We start from the raw sequence: 10391 nt of genomic DNA, 5'->3' as shown, positions 1-10391 counted from the left end.
CCTGGTGGTTTGCTGCTGATCCAGAGGTTCCCTGAAACCACAGAGAAAGGCCAATACAGCCTGGTGGCCTCTCCCAGGGTTAGGGGGAGTGGAGTGTGCATCTAACATTCTGACTTTTTTTTTGAGATTGAGTTTCGTTCTTGTTGCCCAGGCTGGAGTGCAATGGTGTGATCTTGGCTCACTGCAACCTCCGCCTCTCAGATTCAAGTGTTCTTCTGCCTCAGCCTCCCAAGTAGCTGGGATTACAGGCACCTGCCACCATGCCCAGCTACTTTTAAAAAAATTTTTAGTAGAGACAGGGTTTCACTATGTTGGCCAGGCTGATGTTGAATTCCTGACCTCAGGCAGTCTAGCTGCCTTGGCCTCCCAAAAACCCCTGAACGAAAGAATTTGTAAGCTTCTTCCAGTTAGACAGTTCTAAGTGTGTTTGTTTGTTTTCATGGCCCCAATTTCCCTGGGAATTACTCTCCCATAAGAATTAGTGGTATTACAGTAAGGACACTAACCTAGATTTCATGGGCTCCTGCCTCACCTGCTTATGCAGGGTCTCCACCCTGTAAGTGGTCCCCAGGTTCCTCTAGGGGGCTGGGGTGCTTCTCATAGGTTTGTTAACCAGTCTGCTCCTGAAAGGCATTGCTGCCACTCCATCTTCTCATGCCAGCCATTTGCTGGGCAACATCCTGGCTCTCAACCTCTTTATTCTCCTATCTCAGCTGGAGCACTTGTGAATTCATGGCTGCCTAAGGCTCTGTGGGAAAGTTGAGAAGGCCTAGCATCCCTCTTGCGTTACACTCTGTCTTACTATTTTTGGCAAATAATATGGTATAAAGAGCACTGGTCTTGGAATCAGGCAGAGGTGAGTTCAAATCCCAGCTCCACTTCTTAGTAGGAAGGAGGGCTCCTTTGTAATGCCAGCCCTGCAACCCAAGCCAGTCACTATACCTCCAAACACCTCCACTAGCATCAGTGTCTTATCTTTAAGAAGGACCTACCTGGTTGCAGTGAGCCAAGATGGCACCATTGCACACCAACCTGGGAGACAGAGTGAGACTCCATCTCAAAAAAAAAAAAAAAGGATCTACCTTCTATATAGGGTTGTTAGAAGGATTAAGTCACATAAAGTATTGAAAGCACGTAGTACGGTGACTGAACTCTAACTTGTGCAGCAAATGGTTCTTATTCACACTATCAGACTGACATGAGTTCAAGAGGGCTGGCTGGAAAACAAAAATTGAGTTGTGAGTTCTAAGATCAACTCCTCTGACCACCAAGGTTTTGTTAGAGAATTAAGCTAGTTAATGTTGGCCCTTTTATTTGCTAGAATGAATGATTGCCCAGGACACTTCTTAACAGACTTCCGAGAAGTAGTCCACATGAATTAGGCATGGCTTAACCTCAGGCCTTCCCAGCTGTGCTTCCAGTGGATGAGGGATCTTCTGAAGAGTTGGGGTACAGAACGGGCAGCAGGATGTAAGGAAATTAGAGAGTATAGGAACCTGCTGCCTCAGCAAATGCTACTCAATGGCCTGGCATCTGAGAATCTTCCCCCTGCCTTGCAAAAGTGACTTCCCTGAGAGAAGCTATATATGGAGTCATCTAGATGAATTGGATGTTACCAAGTGGGACAGCTATTTTTCTAGATAGCCCCTTTGGTAAAGCAAAGAGGAGGTTACCCTTTGAAAACATTCCCCAGTGGATCTTTTGGAAGATGAAGAGATGGTTGAACCCTTAGCCTAAAGAAAAACAGAATTGCTACCTGGATGATCACTCCATTTTTCTTCCTTTCCTCTGCATATCTCTTGGGCCCTTTAATGCCTTCTGAAGCCAAATTTGTTCTAATTATAAAGGCAGTGACCAGTGAGATTTATTCCAGGGTATGGAAGGAGGACACCTGCATAATCTATGACCCACTCATGGCAGCCCCAGGTCCCAGATGGATTTATTCCAACCCTCCTTTTCCTCTCCTGCAATTGGATTCATTCTGAAAAGAACCCCTCATCCCCTGAAATTCACCAAAGCTTTACAAGCTCTGTGGAAGACAACTGAGATTCTTCAACTCACCTTGGAGTATGGAGGAAATATATCTTTACTGCTGAGTTTGAGAAAGCCAGCCAGGTAGTCAACCAGTAAACACATGTTTGTTGGGTGCAGATGCTTTCTTTGCCTCCAGCTTGTTTAGTTTGCATCTGGAATCTGTTTTGCTGCATCAGAAAGAACTCTACAAACAACTTATTTTTGGTCCACTTTTCTGGCCTAACATACTAGGTCACAGTGGTCTGTTAGCTTCACACAGGATCCTCTTCCCACCTCCTACTGGTGTCAAACAAATCATCTGTGCATTTCCTCTTGCATTGTTAGAAGACCTCGTGTTTAGGCTGGTTTTGCCCTGTTGGTGATTAGCTATTTGGGGCCATTGACATGCTAGTGTGTTTGTGAGTCCTGAGCCATTTCTGGAAGATGGCAGCTCCTTCTTGGAGGTATTGCCTATGGTCATTGGAATATCTCTGTGTCGTGGTAACAGGGCCATATGTGATATGAGCCCATAATGAATGAGAGTCCTAGAACCACCACAGCAAAGATTGAATATCTACGTGCTCTTCCACGCTGCCCCACCCTTGGGCAGAGCCAGCTGTTACTAGGCTGTGAGTGGAAGTGATATATGTCATACCTAAGCCAGGGCATTTAAAAGCTAGTGCTTGACCTTCAGTTTATCTCTTATGCTTGCTGCAAAGACCTTGGAAGCCTGTCAAAAACAATGAAGGTTTTGTCAGCTTGGATCTTTGTATGTGAACTTCCTTGGACAGTCCCAAGAACCAGAGTGGATTTTATATGAATGAGAAATAAACTTTAAGTCACAAGAATTCTCAGTTTTTGTTACTGTCACATAGGCTAGACTATCCTGACTAACATATCCACTTTAGAGTTTGAAGAACCTTAGAGATTGGTCTAAACTTACCAATTTACAGATAAGGAAACAAAGGTACAGAAAAATGAGGTGCTAGAAAGAGAGAGAGGGAGAGAGAGACAGGCAACACTCAAACTGGAATTTCCAATTTAGCTGTCCCTACCATCACAGAGCATATTTTGTGCTGATTTATATATAACTTGGATTTAATATTTTCAACCACACTTCACAGTTAGCCACAATTCTTGATTAACTGAAAAGTGGACACTACTGGACCAAGGGCTCTTCTCTTGTTTTTTGACAAAACCACTCTTTCATCAGTGATCTTAGCTGTTGTATTAGTCTATTCTTGCATAGCTCTAAAGAACTACCTGAGACTGGGTAATTTATAAAGAAAAGAGGTTCAGTTGACTCACACTTTCACAGGCTGTACAGGAGGCATGGCTGGGGAAGTCTCAGAAAACTTACCATCATTGCAGAAAGCAAAGAGGAAGGAGGCACATCTTCACATGGCCAGAGCAGGAGGAAGACAGGAAAGGGGAAGTGTTACACACTTTTAAACAACCAGATCTTATGAGAACTCACTCACTATCATGAGAACAGCAAGGGGGAAATCTGCCCCCATGATCTAGTCACCTCCTACCCGGGCCCCTTCTCCAACACTGGGGATTACAATTTGATACGAGATTTGTGTGGAGACACAAATTCGACCCATGTCAGGTGTCCTGCTCTAACTTCAGAGAAAACAAGATGGCACTACTAGATTCTGTACTCATGTAATTTCCTCATAATGTATAACCTGATATAAACCCTAGCTAGGGTGGGGGTACTTAAGATATCTGGTAAGTTTAGATTCTGAATATATCTCAATATCTTTTCATTCTCACTAGCTCCCTATCCATCTAATCCATTCATACCCAATCACTGGTGTGTGTGTATGTGTGTGTGTGTAGAGGTATTGCTTACCCAGAGCCTTGACGAGTGGCAGCAAAAACCAAATTCTAGATGAAATATGAATGGGAATACCAGCTCAAGTCAGGCTACTGTATTGACAGCAAGTCATCAAATCAAGAGCACGTAAAATAAAAATTGGAGGCAGATAGAGAACCAGATGGAGGCTTCAAAAGCAGGGAGAACTAGTGTGGGTCAGAACAAGTGAGACAACAGTGGTTGTTGCCCAGGAGTCATCCTAGAGCCATGGCCAACATTCCAAGCTTACATTTTACATGTTTATAGCATGTGATTTTGTAGAGAGCCCAGATTCATGAAAGTGACCTAGGCGATAGACTCTGACTAATAAACTGGGATTAAGACCACTCTAATCCACTCCCGTTTACACTCTATCCCCTGTAAATGATATCAACTTCTAGCCTTGTCTTTTACTTGTTAACTTGGCCCAGCTTTTCTGAAGTGCTGCCAGATACCACAACAAATGATGAGAGTACCAGGTATTTCCTAGGTCTATTCTGTAAGGATTACCTGCAGAGGTAGGTGGATGCCTGCCCAAAATTTGGTTTGGGTATTGAAACAAATGATGCCACACAAAACAAGGGGGTTTGAAAAGGTTTGGACCGGCCGGGCGCGGTGGCTCAAGCCTGTAATCCCAGCACTTTGGGAGGCCGAGACGGGCGGATCACGAGGTCAGGAGATCGAGACCATCCTGGCTAACATGGTGAAACCCCGTCTCTACTAAAAAATACAAAAAATTAGCCGGGCGAGATGGCGGGCGCCTGTAGTCCCAGCTACTCGGGAGGCTGAGGCAGGAGAATGGCGTAAACCCGGGAGGCGGAGCTTGCAGTGAGCCGAGATCGCGCCACTGCACTCCAGCCTGGGCGACAGAGCCAGACTCCGTCTCAAAAAAAAAAAAAAAAAAGAAAAGGTTTGGATGACACAACTGAGGTCTCTGAGGAGAGCAGGGCAGTCCTCTCACGCAGGTGTGAAATAGCTTGAGGGAGCCAGGAAAGCGTTTTTATTGTGGTTAGTGGGTGGGTCTGGCTTGAAAGTTCCGAGGCAGAGATAAGAGTGCTTGATCTGAATCTTTTACCCTCACCAAAGGAGGGAATGCCCAGGCCTTCTTATGTAGGTATATGAGGAAGAGGGAGGGGTGGCTTAAAAGTTGTCAGAGGCCAAACATCAAAAAATGGGGTCAGACTTCTCGAGACACGTTCCTTTGCCATAAAAATGACCTCTCCATTGGTATGAGATGGTAAGCCAGCTTTCTACCTTGACATGTGACTCAGATGTCCTTTACCTTCCCAACCCAGTGCCTCACTGCCACTCAGCAAATCTTGCCTCCTTAGGATCTTGTCCTCACATTCAACTCCAGTTTCTTCCCCATCTCACAGCCCAAAGCACCACTGCCTCCACTCCTGATGCATCACTAACATAGGACCCAACGTGCTGATATTTGGAGACTGTAGTTAAATTGGAGGAGAGCCTCCCCTGTTAAATTAGTAGTGATTAGGAGGAAGTAAGAGAAATGTATTTTTGAGGATTAAAAAAATAAAAAACAAAAAAGTAGAAAACAAATGAGGAATACAGAAGCGAAGGTAAGTGGCTGTATCAATGGAGACTAAATTTGGCTGTGTCTCTCTTTCCAATTGCTCTGGATGATCCAACATCTTTGCCAGTACCCAGAGAATTCTGCTGCCTGCTTCCCATGGCTATTCTATCTGGCACCCTCATGGCAGAGGCCTGGAGGAAGATGGCAGAGGACAAGTTGGTGGATGTTGAATTCTGACCTTGCCCTTCTATTTTCTTATCTCTGTGACTCTAGTTTGGTTCCTTGTCTAAAGAAAGCTGGTCAATGGCCAGGCTTTTTTGTTCCTGACAGAAACAAGCTCACAGAACTCTCTCTCATTCAGGGCTTTAATTGGCCTTTTCTTTCGTGATATGTGTGAAGACATTCCTCTGCCTTCTTTGTAAATACTTTCTTTTCTCTAGAGTAGAAAGATGGCCTCCAGCTTTATAATGGATTTTACATGCAGAGAAGGAAAATAAAATGATTTTGCAAGACTCTTTTCTGTTAGCTTGAAACACAAAGAAACATTCTCCTCAGCCCGAGTGCCTTAGTAAGCTAAAATTGGCTGCTTCATCAAATGAAGGAGCGATGAGGTTAAAGACATAGACAGAGATGCTAAAGTCGTTAGGTCCCTGGCTGATTTTCTCATTTTAAAACTTTCCTTTCCTTTGTACTTGATCTTTTTCTGTCACCTTTTCTGCTTCTGTGGGATTTACTCTTTCCTATGTGTCCACTTTAGTTTCACTATTTTTGTGAAATAAAATGTCCAGAATAGCTGAGCTGCATTCACCTGTTTTTAGATCTTATGTTCCCATTTGGATTCTGATAAACTGGTGAGGAGGGTTTAGGGAATAATCCCTACATTGGCATAATTAGAGCATGCCGTGGTGCTCTTAAAAGACATGCACACACACAATTCTTTAAGACTTGGCTCTGGCTGAAAATGCGTCAGAATATCAGCTGATAGTTATAAGGATGGCAGGCATGAGTAGTCTTAGAGGTCAGAGAGAGATTTGGAATTAAAATGGTGTTAAAGAGTTTTGGCGAGAGGATCCAGGAATACTTGAAGCCTGCCTGCATTAACGACTTCTCCTTGCAGAGGAGGTCTCCAAGGGAGATACACGCATAGGACAATGGTGGGCCAAGCAGAGTGATACTTCATGAGAGCTGGGGTTTCTACCTAGGACCCAGGCAGAACTTGAGTGAGCTGGAGTAGGTCCTGGACTGCCTTGCTTTTCTAGGCAAGAGAATTCAGTGTCCTTGTTATTCTCCAGAACCACATCCATCAGCACCAGAGAAAATGGAATCAGAGATAGAACAAAGAAATGCCAAATCAATGCCCTAGAATCTGGTCAGTCGGGCCCCTGGACTCCTCCCCAGTCTAAACTATACCTAAAGAGAAGAAGTTGAAAGTAGCCTCAGATGCCTTATCCATGGAGATCAGAAAAGACACATCTTGAAGACCTGGTGTTACTAAAGAAACAAACTTGTCACTCTTCATCAACACCCTCAGCCACTTCTTGTCCTCCCTCTGTCCCCTCCCACAATCTAACACTGAAGTTGGACTTCAAATCTAATATCTACTCAAGCCCTCTTATTCACCAAATATAGTGAATTAGAATAATTCTAATTCACTATATTAATTGCTTCCAGACCTACCCTCATGCTTCCTCTTATTGTCCTGCTATATCCTCCCTTCATTTCAAAGAGAGTGTTTTCTCTAAGAAACCTCCCCAAATCTACCAAGAGGTATCTGTATTTTCCTTGTGCCCCCATTTATATATGAAGAGCCCTCTAGGATCTATATATATTGAGCCACTTTCACAACTGATGACATTCATGGCTGTTTTGTGCCATAACCCCTCATGTGGACCTGCTCTGTGTTCTGCAGCCCTGTCTCCATGTCTCACGTGTTAGTCAGTTTTCACTAGGCTACACTGTGGTAACAAATATCCCCAACATCTCAATGGCTTATAACAACCAATGCTTATTTTTCACTCCTGTACATGTCAGCTGTAACCCCTGCTGTGTCATTCCTCATTCTTGGACCTAGGAGTCCAGGGAGAAGGAATCTTATGGTGGAGAGAAAAGAGCAACACAAGAATCTGGGTGATGGCCCTTGGAACTTCTGGTTGGAAGTAGAATGTAGCATGTTTCATCTGCTCATATTCTATTGGCCAAAAAAAGTCATATGGGGTAGAAACTATAATCCCTTTACAGAGAGAGGAGAGTGAGTAATTGGGAGCAATAATGCTGTCTACCTCAGTTCCTGACTAGGGTTGAACAGTCAGGTGCCTTTTGAGTGACACCTGAGTGGTAAGTTTAGTAACTGGCATCAATGAGATATTAATTATTTCTCAGAGGAAGATTTGTCTATAGTTTACCTCTTAGAATTGGAGATAAGTTTTTGTTTAAGAGTCTCTACAACGTGTAATAGTGCATTGGACTGAATGTTTTTGTCTCCCGCAAATTCATATGTTGAAATCCTAGGTGCCAAGGTAATGGTATCAGGAAGTGGGATCTGGGGGAAATACTTAGGTCATGAGGTGGAGCCCTCATGATTGGGATTAATATCTCTGTAAAAGGGACTCCAAAGAACTCTCTCACCCTCTTTCCACCACGTGAGGATATAAGGAGCAGTCAGCAGTCTGTAACATGGAAAAGATCCCTCACCAGATTCCCACCATTCTGGCACCCTGGTCTTGGACTTCCAGCCTTCAGAACTAAGAGAAATAAAATTGCTGGTGTTTGTAAGCCACCCAGTCTATGGTACTTTGTTATAGCAGTCTGAACTGACTAAGAAAAATACATTTCCTGGTTCTCTTAAACAAACGCTCCTATACCCAGTGTAACATTTTTTTCAGAGACTCAGAGTCATAATTATGGCCATCAACTTGGGCTTCGTTATAACAGTAATACTCCTATGGACTACTTGTAGGTATAGGGCTATATGCCTCTTCTTTAAATGGCTCCCAGGCCACTGTGCTTTTGGAGAGCAAGAGGACAATTTATAGTTTTTCTGTCTCTTCCCAAAATGACAGGCTCTCAGCCATTCTATTTTGATGGTGAGAGCAAGCCTTCCTTTAGCCCTTGCCATTCAGTAGCATCAGCATCACCCAGGAGCCCATCAGAGAGGGAGAATCTAGGCCCCCTCCCAGACCTTCTGCATTTTAGATTCAGATTCTGCATTTAAATTATTTTCCTAGGTGTTAAATACGCACAATAATGTTGGAGAAGTAGCCCGGTGATTTGCAACCCTGACTGCACATTGGTATTGGCCAGGGAGCATTAAAAATCCTGATTCCTGGGCCCAATCCCTCCTTCTTCATAGCCTGACATGATTAGTCTGGGGTGTGGTGAAGGCATCAGAGCTTAAGCGTTCCCTAGATGATTCTAATGTGCAGCCAGGGTTGAGAACCACTGCCATCTGGTGACTTTCTTTTACTTGCTTGAACTTGCTGGTTCAGTGATTAGAAAACAAGCTTATTCACAATTGTGCAACTGTGTTCCTGACTGTTAGCATCAAACAGGCTCCCAACAAGGGCCAGAGGAGCCTGGCCTATACAGAAATAATAATAGCCCTGGTTATGAAGGAGCTTCTATGGGCCAGGAATGTTATCTCTAATCTTCACCATACCCTGTTACCCTAATTTGAATTTAGGAAACTGAGTCTCAAAGAAAGTGAGTGACTTTTCAAAGGTCACACAACTCCTAAGTGGTAGAACTAAAATTTGAAAAACATCTCTGGTTTCAAAGCCATGAACTTTTTCTTGCTTCCAAACCCAGGGAACTTCTGTTCCCAATCTATGTGAGCTGTGATGACTGGACCTTCTAACACCTACTGCTCATAGGCCTTTGTCACTTTCTCCCAGAGTATGGGTTGGGTTCTGGCTGGGAAAGGTTACCAGATAAGGAATCAAGTTCCCAGATAAGTGATTATATATAACTCCTAACAGTTCCTTAAAGTATGCAGCTTTACAGAGGGGTAAAGTGGGTCATGATGAGGCCAGTTACATAGTTCTACACATCACATGGCAGAAATTAATTAGTGCAGAGAAACTGCATGACACCCTAGGAGAGGGAGAAATTGTGCACAGATTGAAGCATGCTTCTCTAGCATCAACTTAATTTTGAGGACATCAGTTATAGTGCCAAACATACTAGGGACATTATCTCATGTGACCTTCACTACAATCCTATTGATGATAATTTTGCTTATTTTGTAGATGTGAGAATGGAGACTGGGAAGTAAATTTGCCCACATTTGATTAGATAGGTAATAAAGACCAGAGCTAGCATGGAAATACAGGTTCAGAGCCTGTGCTATTTCATCTACATTTCATGACTTCTTAATTTTTAAGTGCACAGTCCTGCCAGTTGAGTACCTCCCGGTCATTATTAGCAATGTAACAGGCTTGCAACAAATTGCTCAACATTACTTGACATGGTGTTGCGGGAAGTCAGGGAGCCCGAATGGAGGGACTGGCTGAAGCCATGGCAGAAGAACATAAATTGTGAAGATTTCATGGACATTTATTAGTTCCCCAACTTAATACTTTTATAATTTCTTACACCTGTCTTTACTGCAATCTCTGAACATAAATTGTGAAGATTTCATGGACACTTATCACTTCCCCAATCAATACTCTTGTGATTTCCTATGCCTATCTTTACTTTAATCTCTTAATCCCATCATCTTCATAAGCTGAGGATGAATGTCGCCTCAGGACCCTGTGATGATTGCGTTAACTTTACAAATTGTTTGTAGAGCATGTGTATTTGAACAATATGAAACCTGGGCACCTTAAGAACAGGATAACAGTGATTTTCAGGGAACAAGGGAGATAATCTTAGGCTTGCCTAAGGGCCGGGCAGAACGAGAGCATATTTCTCCTTCTTTCAAAAGCAAATAGGGAAATACACTGAATTATTTTCTCAGCAAGGAACATCCCTGAGAAAGGGAAT

The sequence above is a fragment of the Rhinopithecus bieti genome, unplaced genomic scaffold, assembly GCF_001698545.2.
Source record: "Rhinopithecus bieti isolate Rb0 unplaced genomic scaffold, ASM169854v2 scaffold_20892, whole genome shotgun sequence".
In the NCBI taxonomy this organism is placed as follows: domain Eukaryota; kingdom Metazoa; phylum Chordata; class Mammalia; order Primates; family Cercopithecidae; genus Rhinopithecus; species Rhinopithecus bieti.
Note: the sequence above shows the minus strand (reverse complement) of the source record.